This window comes from Numida meleagris, chromosome 2 (genome assembly GCF_002078875.1).
Source record: "Numida meleagris isolate 19003 breed g44 Domestic line chromosome 2, NumMel1.0, whole genome shotgun sequence".
NCBI lineage: Eukaryota > Metazoa > Chordata > Aves > Galliformes > Numididae > Numida > Numida meleagris.
Window position 1 is genome coordinate 43,283,963 of NC_034410.1, and position 11,351 is coordinate 43,295,313.

Sequence of the window (11,351 nt, forward strand, 5' to 3'; positions counted from 1 at the left end):
GGCGGCAGGTGGCGGCCGCGCCTCAGGCAGCGCGGAGAGCCCCGCGGCAGAAAAGAGGAAAAACGTCCCTTTTCTAGCACAGCCTCCTCTTCACCGGCTGTATCTTGCAGTCATCGTGCGCAGAGGTGGTGATTTTGTCGTGTGAAAAGCGGCTCCTGACTTCAGCGACAGCCCCGGTGTGAAGGAGGCATGACCCACTTCTCTTTGCCGCTGTCTAAACGTGAACATCACGAACGCGTGAATCGTGCAATTTCCCTTTGATTTGTCTGGCTCTGTGCACAGCGCCTGGCCTGCCATATTTCCTCATGTTATTCACAACTTCTCTCCTGGCCCAGAACTTTTTTAAAGAAAGCAAGCTGGAACCGAATATTTAGGATGAAGTACAATTTGTAATGCAAAAGGAGAAACCCCTATAATGCGCGATTTCTAATAAAACTCAGCTCCTCTGAGTACCAGTCCCTTCCTTTCTGAAATGAGGACAGCAGGATACCTGCCCTTTTAAAAACATTCAGAAAAGTGAAGATGATCATTTTCACATGCTGTTTTCTTTTTGTTTTGTAATAATAAATGTTAGTATAAGTCAGCAGCATGGGAGGTGAACAAAGCCTCTGTCAACGATTCACCTTTCCTTCTTTGACTGCCAATTCCATAACTTCGAATGCCTTTCGGAGATCTTTGTAGACTAAGCTGGATAAAACCAAGGGATGAACAAGCCATACATAGAATCAATATTATTAAATGTGAAAGTGTGAAATTAATCATCAAAATTCTTATTTGGCATCTAACCATCTGTTCTTTGTACTCTCATCTTCTTCAGGTGGTGGTCTGTTTCACTTTGTGAGGTGGAGGCCAGTCCTTTCCCCATGATGGCTTCCAAGTTCTCCGCCTGGTACGCAGTGTAAGGTGTCAGGACATTTTGGGTTCAGAGCAGCTGCTCTGGCTCCATGTTCAGCCCATACTTTGCTGCACCAGAGCCATTGTTTGCAGCACAGTCTCTTGAGCATTTTGAGGTACTGAGCACAGGTTGCCAAGTCACTCTGTTGGCTGCTGTTGTCCTGCTGATGAGATTCCTTTCCTTTGGAGCTTGCTGCCTCCACCTCAGGACAACACTGAGCCACATGCTAGAGAGCAGGGAGAGGGGAATGGCCCATCTCTAGACACCTTTATTCTGTGCCACCTTAATTTCCCAGCTCCTGGGAAGCATCACTCCTGCATAGCCTGTTTGTCTGCATCTGTGAGAGACTGACAGAGGTAAACCAGACACCAAGGCAGCAAAGCCATCACTACTACACTGCGTTCAAGAAACGTTTAGATGTTGTGCTGAGGGACATAGTTTAGTGGGAAATACTGGTGATAGGTGGATGGTTGGACTGGATGATCTTAGAGGTCTTTTTCAAGCTTGATGATTCTATGATTCTGCTTGCTGTTCCTGAGGAGAGATAAGGCCTGTGGGAATAGCTTTGTCACTGCCACTGAACTGATGCAGGCCAGGGCCACTGCAGTGAGATCCAGAGCATCTTTCCTCCACAACGATGCAATTTTACCTCTCTCCCTTCTCTACCAGTCTAGGTGATTACACACCTTGCTTATGCCTCCAGTTGGTCCTGTTTATATACCCCAGTGACGACAAGGGACTTCAAAATCCTTATCTTATGACAAATAAATGAGTATTAGTAAATATATGTTAAGAATTACAGAAAATAATGCTACTACTAATTAAACTGGCAACACCATCTGCAGTGCAGCTGGCCAGGGTTAGCTTCACTTTGCTTCAGCAGCTGTGTCTACACTGTCTGAGGTGAAACTTAAGTTCCCATTTGCCTGTCAGGCAGGCAGTGAGCCCATGAGCGTAACTCTTTGAAGCCAAGGCCCTTTGCATGGCTAAGCACGTCCAACATGCTCCAGTGCCACCAGGCACACATGGGGAAACAGGCCACCAGCCATCTGTGGGGGCAGTGGAGCTCACTGTAACTAAAGCCACTCCAAGAGCTGCTCTTTCAAGACAGGTCCAGCTGAAACCAGAGAGGCTGTTTACTCCATGCAAAATAAAAGATCGAAAGCTCAGGCATCCTTTCTAATCTATAATGAGGGAGTCTCTGTTGGTCACATCATGGATATTGCTCTATTTCAGGAAGTCTCATCGTGGGGCAGTTGTCCCCCCTCCCAGTGGAGGACACGAACAGGTGCCAGGGTTTTATGGCCATCCGGGCCTTCTCGGATTGCTGAATGGGTGGGGGAATCCCTTCCAGAGCCTGGCTCACTGAGAAAGGAATTCCAGGGGGTTCCTGGGGTGGAAAAGGCTGACAACCCAGCTTTGCTATAATTATAGTATCACAAGGAGGCAGTGTTAGAGGTGCAGGTGATGGAGGCTATTTACCGCTCCCCTCCTTCCTCCAGGAAGCACTTTAATTTCCTTTGCATCCAGTTTTAACTGCTCAGGAGTACTGAAAATTCAACAGCTCTCAGTACTAAAACAAAAAATCAAAGGAAGAAGAAGGGAGAGGAGAGTGATTCTGTTTCTTGTAGATCAACCTCCATCCTTCAGACTCCAGGATAAGTGTTTGCAGAATAAGACCCTTCAGTGAAACACAGGCTTTGAATTTCAAGCCCAAACTTCTTCCACCATATTCAGAGACTTTGTTGTCACACTGATCCTTGTCATCACATCTGCTTGATCAAAGCATGCCTCGACAGAAAGTGGGGGTTGCGATTGCCAAGCAGAAGAAAATAGTAGCTCTGTGCCTTGTCCAAGCCTGCTCTTGCTCCCATGGCTGCACTCACAGTAGGTGCCGCCTTTGCCTGCAGAGCCGGCATTTTACACCTTTGTTTATAAAAGCTCCAGATAACCTCCTCTGCAGGAGGTGCTGCAGAAGAGCAAGAGTCTCTCCTAGTTTGTTCAAACAAAGCCGCAGGGTTTCTGAAGGATGTGCAGGAAGCCCTGTCCAGGAATTAGTATTCCCACTATCCTTTACCTATTTGTCAAAACTTAATTCTGTATAATGGGGTTTTAAAATCTACGCAGCCTTTTCCACGTGGCTTCTCCTCCACACTATGGTGGTTCTTTCCTGGACTATAAGTGTTTGCACTGGCCAAATGTATCAGTGGATTTAAAAAAAATGAAACAGGTACTTTACATGTAATTAATTTAGTGATTTGCTCAGTTGCTGATTCACGTGCATAACCTCAATTAACGTTAATGGGAGTTACGTAGGCATGTCAAGGGCAGAATAGACCCCTAATAATCTAACATGGAATGTTATTACATTACTGCTGTAATTATATCCTGCACACCCATCATTTCTACTTTGCTTCATGAACTGTTCTTCAAATGCAGTGGCCAGCCATCTATTATGCTGTGTGCATTAATGCTGAGGTTACAGGGAGCATTATCATTTGTTCCTCATCGTCCTGCTGCCTGCCCACAAAGGATGTATGTACCCAAGTAAGTAACCAGCCGGTTAATGTTTTGCAAAGCTGCAAGTTTTATTTTTGAAGGTGATATTGGAAGGCAGAAACAATCAAAAACAGCAAACCTCAACAGAACATCTTCTCATCTCTCCTGCAGCGTTTTATTTTTATTTATTTTTAATTGGGATCTGAGTAAGTGTGGCTGAGATACCTTTAGTCTCACGGTCAAAGAAAGTCAAGCATAGATGAATTGCACCTCTAAAGGAAGTGCTGAAACAATTCTACTGTTTGTTTGGGGTTCTTCTTGGTAAAACTCTACCTCTTTCAGAGGAGGGAGGAGGGGAATAGTCCTATCCTGGTGTACCACTTGGATGTTACTAAAAACGAAAGAAACTGAGAAAAATGAACCTTATCTAGCCCACATAAAGAGCAGTTTTCAGGTGATTGAGCTTAACACAGCTGACACAGTCTGTTTCACCTTTTGTCCTGTCCAGTGACACTGTTGCATATGTGCAACTTTTTTCCAGTTTTACTTGTGGTGCATATTCTACCTTGTGTACATACCACCACTCTGAACTGTCACATGCATTGCAGCGTTTTTGTCTTGAGGCTCTCTCCTGCTGTTCTGCAGAAGATAAGGCCTAGTATTTCTATGTATGTAGGCTGCTGTTCCAACTTGCGTGTTTGTGGCAGTGTAGTATAGCCCTGCAACTAATTGCCAACTCCCTGCAGCCATCTTGCTGTGACAATTGTACCCGGTGCCTTTGCTATTGCACTGCTGGGGAACCACAGGTACCTCTGCACCTTTAGAGGATCACACAGCTAAGCCAAGGAGTTCAGATTAGTGCGGCAATTAAGGGATAGCGAAGAGCTGTGAATTCTTAATGCTGACTGACACCACAGCACTACCAGAGAAGAAGGGAAGAAGAGAGCCATCGCAAAAACTGAAACACTGTAAAATAGCCAGAGCCCCCGAGTTAACACATTTTTCATGGGACTGCCGTCACGCAGGCAGCGTGCTCTGGGCTGGAGGTGCTGGGTGAGACCAGCACCCACCAAACTCTTACAGAGGAATTTGATTTTGCTACTTCTGTTTAGCTCCAATGTTTGCTAAAATGTTTTCTAAAACAGAGCTCTGTTTCCAAGGTAACAGCTACCTAACTTTATTACTAAAACTGCACTAATTCAGACAGGGATCTGAACAAACAGATTCATGTTAATTTCAAGCTCCATTAAAAACACAAGGAAAAAAAAATCAATGTTTTCCAAATGGAAAAAGAGAACAAATCAATAAAGAAATTTTATTTTCAGCCTTTTAAGTGGGGCTTTGTAAATAGTTGAGGTGAAAAAAAGTAAAACTAAATGAGAGCAATCCACAGCATCCTTGTAAGCAGTACTGTAAACAGGAGAACAAAAAGATGTAGTGGCAATGTAGGAATAATTACTAGGGCTGTAAAACCCTAATGACCTGAGACGTAGAGGTGCAGAAGTGGGGTGACCTGTCTCGAGCCCTGAGGTCTCCGAGCATCTTGTGCGGTGCCCCCTGGCTGTGACTGAACAGTGGTCACCACGAGCCTGAGAGAAGAGCAAAGGTGTGATCACACCATGTCCTGCATTACCCTGAGCACCGTGGGCGGCCGCAGCTGTGCCCAGGCTACTGCAGGGCTCTAACATTTGCACGCAACCAATGTGCAAACACTTCAGGGATCCTGGTTGTGTGGTTTGATTCCTAACATATGCCAAAACCCGGTCTGCCCCCATTTGCCCTGCTGCTATTCCCTTTGCCGACAGGAGGGCAGGTACACCAGCACGTGCTGTGGGCAGTGTGGCAGTCTGCTGTGTGGGCACAGGTGGTCCATCTCCTCACTGCTCTGATCCTCCATGCTGTCCTGCCCAGATGTACATTGGTGGGGGACACTGCGTTCTGAGTCTCCTAGTGCTGTTTCGAGGTTAAAAACACTATTCAGGGCAGCTGCTCAGAAGGCAGAAATGCCTGGGGAAGGCTGTTGTGAAATCAGGCCTTTCCATGGTAATTCAGCTGTGGGCTTTTCATGCTTCACATGATGTTTATCAGCTCCCCGAAGCCCTCTTGCCTTTCCTTTCCAGTGGAGGTTGTCTTGGTGGGTCTGTAGGTTTTGAAGCTGTTAGAAAATGATGTTCACAAGGAATAACAATGACTTTTCCTCTTCACTGGGCTATATCTTTTTCCAATTTGCCACTGCTAATGTAAATATTCTCATTTCCAAAATCTGGATGGAGGAGAGAGAGGTAATATAGAGAGCTTTTTTTTTTTTTTTTTCTGATTTTTCTACAGGGGTGTGTTCCCATAGACAAAATATTGTTTCCCTGTTTAAAAAAGAGAAAATAAGTGACCCTAGAAGCCTGAAGTGCAGATAGTGGCAGCCTCTGATAGAAGTCAGTTGTTCAAGACCAAAGTTATTTCATGATTTTCAACAAGAGAATTTCTCCTATCTTTCTCTAAACCATTTGCTACTGACTACTGTCAGTCTCCTCAACAAATGAAATGTTAGGTAGGTGTGTGAGGGTAGATTTTACCTTTCTGGCTAGAAAACAGTTCCAGCTCTGGCCCTTGGGCAGAGCTCTGCCATGTGAACAACATGTGATTTAGCTGAACAGGACTTCCAAAAAACTGGGGTAGGGCACAGAATACCTAGCTGGTGCTTATACCTCAGGCATCTAGATTTGAGTCTTTGCCTTCTTGGTACCTGTAAGGAAAAGTCTGAGAATGAGCAGATGAAAGGAAAATCTCTAGTGCACGTATACTTGGCTATAGTAGAGCTAGAGACAAGTCTGTTGAACGCATGGTGAAATGGCCTACCCTGTAACGGAACGGTGCAAATGACACAAAACAATTAACAGCATGGTGCTGTAGTTTATTTAATGTTATCCTCCTGAGGAGAACTAATGCTTGGAACCCCTTTTAGCACAACAAAAGATACAGCCAAATAAAACCTGAGTCTGGAGAAGGGGGCTGACGACAACACAAGTCTCTGGCGATGTTTGAGATGATTTCTCCACTCATTAGTCATTTGGAGAGGCACATTCTATTACAACAGCCATGATACCCCTTTTCTTCCCCTCCTCTCCCCCTTCTCCATCCACCTCAACATATTACATTTTTTTGCCCCATATTCTAAATGGTATTTACTTTAAATCTTCTTTGATTCACTCGCTTCACCTTGGCTGGCAAACACAAGTAATGAAGTGAAGGCAATGTAGTTAAGTTGATATCTTAAATGCACACAAATCCCACATGCTGTGGCAACAACAAAATGAATAACAAACACACTGAATGAAAATCCTCTTAAGTTCCTTTTTTTTTTTTTTTCATTCTAGCCTTGCATACAACAGGAGGAACTTAAAAAATAATCCCATAATATTTCTGAACTAACGGCGTTAGCATGGGGTGCAGGATGGTCTTCTTACACTTCTCTGCATATCTCAGACAATCACAGCTGCTGCTAGTAAATTAATGGCTGCGAGGGGGTTGGGAGAGGCAGAAGGAGAAGAAGAAAGGGAAATGCAAAGCCTCGTAGGTGGCCTTGTCTCCGCCAAAACTAAATATTTTCATTGGAGCTTTTTCCATTCAACAATTGGCAGCTTTATCCAGAGGCCTTAAACAGACATAAAAATTCTTGCTGTTCTGCAACTGACTGCTAAAGGGACGCGATGCTGCCAGCTGATGTACATGAATGAATATCTATCTAATAATAGAATTGTTTTCTCCTAAGGTACCTTTCTTTTTTTCTTTTCTTTTAAATTCTTGCCTGCTGGGTCTACCCGCTTCCCTTTGCCCTAGAAATTTAACCTTGGCACTTTCTTTATGCAAGATTTATGCTAGAAACGTTGGCTGGTATTTCATTGTCAGTCAGGGTGTGATTCTGCAGTGACATTTCCAGCAATATTTTTATGGCAGCTGCAGTTATACCAACATCAAGCATGAAAACAAACATTTTTTTTTTTCCCCTGACAGAGTTCATTTACATCAGTGAACCAGACTAAAAGGTGCACTACCCAAAGCACTTTTGGCTGGTATTACTTCCATTTGCCCTAGAGGGTTTCGCTGGGACGAGTATAGCTGGACTGCTAGCAGCTCAAATGTGTTTATGTGCATGGACGCAGGTCGAGTGTGCAGAGTGAATACTGAAAGAGAAAAAAAGATTTCTAATATGAAACCTATTATTCTGGTATTTGAGTGAAAATAGTACAACAGAGTGCTGAAGTTTGGGGAAAAGTTAGCATGACATCCTGGTATGCTCAAATTCATTCTGGTGCTGTGATTCAGGCTGTCTGCTGGATGCTGCCTGAGGAGATTGCTGCCTTCTGCCTGCCCACCTCACCCCAGCCAGAGCTTCATGCTGTCAGAAGAAAACCATGTGACCTGGTTGGTCCCCAGCTGTCCCAGGTAGCACACAGAAAGATTACTGTTAAGCTAGAAAGTGATTTGATAGCCAAAGTTAGTACTGTCATCAGTAAGGGCAATTGCCCATAAGGTTAAAGTCCTCAGTGCTAATAGCCAATGGCCAGTTGCTCTTTTTTTCACCCACCTCTTCTGCCTTTTTGTACAGGTCATGTGCTGCCCACTAAATCTGTGGTGCAGGGGCTTAGCAGGAAAGGAGCATAAGGAGATGGCAGGCAGGTGCTGTGGTGGTGGCTGGGAGGGATCCTGGGGAAGCGGGGGGAGGACAGTGGGGATGGGGCATGCAGAGCCCCAGGGGACCAGGCAGTCCCTGAGCAAGGAGAGAATGGGAACCTGTAACCAGCAGGTTCCCATAGTTACAAACCCATAATCTCAGCCTGTGGAGCAAGGTGGGAGCCCCTTTTTTACTTACTTCTTACACAGCTGTGTTCCCCCCTTCTTGGAACAGGCTTGGAAGTGGTGCTAGCAGTTCCAGACTGTCCAGCTGCAATGCCTTTTCCACTGGAAACTTCAATTTCCTGGGAACAGCCTCCGTCTCCCTTTTCCCTCTCAAGCCCTGTAGTCTTTGCATTGCTGAATATTGATGTATTCTCATTTTGCAAGGTTCTCTGCCACTTGAATTTATTTGTCCTTCTATGTCATTTTCTCCTCAGCACTTGCTTTCAACCTTTCCAGAACCAGAGAGAGAGAAGGGTGGGGGGAGACAGATGTAAATGAACCCACTAGTGTAAATCAGTATAGCTCCACTGACTACAATGGAGCTGCACTGAATTACTGTAGTTGAGAACCCGCTTTGTAGTGTCTCCCTCTTCTGTGTGTTTTATATTGCCTGTTGTAGAAAAAAAGCAGGAAAACACTGCCAAATCTCCAGTTCTTTCTGTTTAGCTCTCTTAAGAGGTGCAGCTGTATGCTAATAGTCTACTTCACTAGCGGGAAATATGAAGGGCTGCAGCGTGTTTTCATAAGCCAGGAAGCAGGCTCTGATGCTGATGTGCAATGAGAGAAACATACAGAGCACTTTTCCCCCTCTTCCCTTCCTTGCATCGATTTCACACTTTTGGTTCTGTTGACCTCCATGGAGTCCCTCCTAATTTACCGTGCCATAAACAAAACCCGAGCGATACCCTCTGAAATATGCAGAAATGTTCTTGGCTTACATGACGTGTTCCGGAGATTTGCAAAGGCACCTCTCAACTTGGTGAGTTTCTTACCTTGTACACCTCCTATGCTTCTGCTCCTCTTACTGGTGTATTTTATCTGGATGCATAAGAGAGATGCAAACAGCAATGCAATCACATGGCCTGCTGCTTTGTAAGAACTGGACGGACTCTGTTTCTGCCCTATTTCCTATGAAACAAGCAGTTTAAAGTTGTGGTCATGGCTGGAGGAAAAGCCAAGCCCTTGACTGTGTCCACGCCCTGAGGAAATTTGGAGTTGTGTTCTGCTGACGAATTTCAGGCCATGAGCAGACTGGAAGCACTTCACTTCGCCCTGCGCCTTGGTGCATGTCCAAGGTGTGCCATTAATCAACCCAACGATATGGGCTGTTCTGTCTTATTGCTTAATTAAGACTCGTTGGCAATTTACTTGAGATTAATACCTATTTATATGGAGCTGAAGTTTCATCTATTTGGAGGATGAGTTATTGAACTGCATGATGTGAAGTAAATCAATAAAATATTACTGGAAATGAGAATGATTCTGCCTCACCCTTCAATCCTTTCGCCAGCTCGCAGAGAAAACTCGCTTAAGGGAGGCGTTCGTGTTTACACTCGGCTTCCAATTTTCCAGCTAGATGTGATGTCTATTAATAACCCTGATCACCTTGCTCTCATTACCTGAATCATGTTGTAAAGCCAAGACCTCAGGGAGTGCTGCTAAAGAAGAGGTGCTTTTAATCAGTTACAGAGTAGTGGCCCTGTTAAAGTATGACCCAAAGCCCAGCTTGTCCAGGGGTGACTATGAAACCAGCACCCTCAGACAGGAGAGCTTTGTATCACCATATTCGGGAACACATTATTCCCGAAGAACGGCAGAGAGATCATGTCCAGAATATGCAGCATAATTGCAGGGTTTTGTTAAGCTAATGCAATTTGTTTACCACGTACAAATAACTTCCACTTATTGTCGTGTCTTAGTTCTGTTCCAGTGCTGAGGAAGGCTTTACCCTGTCCACACGGCCAGCATGTGATGACTTTGGGCACAACACCCCTGTCACCAGCGGCACACTGCCAGGAACACTCCAGGTAGTTCCAAGTAGCAAAGCTGGCCTTTCTACCTTTTCTTATATATCTTCCCTTCCTCTCCTGAGCTTGGCCTTCTGGGATAGACCAGATATATGTCCTCTTGCCACAGAGACATACGGTTCTACCTTGGCAAGTGGATGGCTGCTTTCCACTTTGAGTATTCCTACTATTCACACAGCCCTATACCAAAGGAGAATCGCAGAGGCTCTCTCTGTTGCCCCATTTCTGTTGGAAAAAAAATGTTCACTTCTGATACCATTTGATTAACAACCTGCCACAGAAGAAGGCTTCCAAGAAACTGGAGCTTCATTTTCTTTCTAACAATCTTCCTTATCCTTGAAATAATCTTTTCTGTCACGTTACCAGTGTCAGACTGCAGGGACGTGATGGGATATGACATGCATGGACTCTAGTGGCTGCTGTGGCAAGAGCTAGCAATGGGGGAAATGGTGATGTTGAGTGAGGGATGGACTTCAATTCAGAGGTGTTCAGTGAGCTGGCAGGGTTCATTGCTAACTTGGAGCTTCAGTTGCTTTGAAAAAAACAAAATCCCCTTTGGCAAAATAAGAGGGCTTTTCTTTTACTTGTATGCAGCTCAAAAGTGTCTTTTGCTTAGACCCTGAAGAAAGGACAACCTTCACCTCTGTTACCAGCTTCTCACCCTGTCCCTCTTTCCTTCACTGCTTCTTTTAGCTTCACTGTTTTCACTAAAAAGCCTCCTAAAGGGTTTGCACAATTAAACAACGAGAAGCTCTCTCCACAGCAGGTGCTGTTTAGAGCAAGGGTTAATCTGCTCTTCTGGCCTCAGATGAACCCAGTTTCAGAGCACCCTGGTGCCCCAGCTGTCCTTGTCCACCCTACTAAACATTGCCCTGTTTCGGATCTGCCAGCATAGCCGTAGGTTGGAGGTGCTCCCTAACCCAATTCTGTCACAGTAATCTGGGTCAGCCTCAACACTTCGCACAGTACGTTTATTTTTGTAGCTCTCATCACTTCAACAGTTGGGTTAAAGAACCCCTTCATGTGCAATTATGCTGACAAAATTGAGAGGGAAGGAAGTGCCAGAGGGGAGCTAAGTGGAGTGCCATAGGTGTGCTAGTGGCCGGGCAGCAGGCTGACCATTCCCCAGAGCACACGGCCAACAAACATGGGAACAGACCCAGTCACATTTTTTGTCATCTTCTAGCAACAGTTAAGTGGAAAGTATGCAGGTTCAGAATTTAATTTCTACATTCATTATGTACTGAACTGTTTCC

General features: G+C 45.0%; 1 long non-coding RNA gene across 1 annotated transcript; it reads left to right on the forward strand.

Annotated features, from left to right (window-relative positions):
- LOC110394892 lies at positions 1–9,532 on the forward strand. Its single transcript, XR_002436004.1, has 4 exons — positions 1–3,442; positions 7,715–7,834; positions 7,998–8,068; positions 8,298–9,532. It is a non-coding gene; the product is annotated as an uncharacterized LOC110394892 (long non-coding RNA).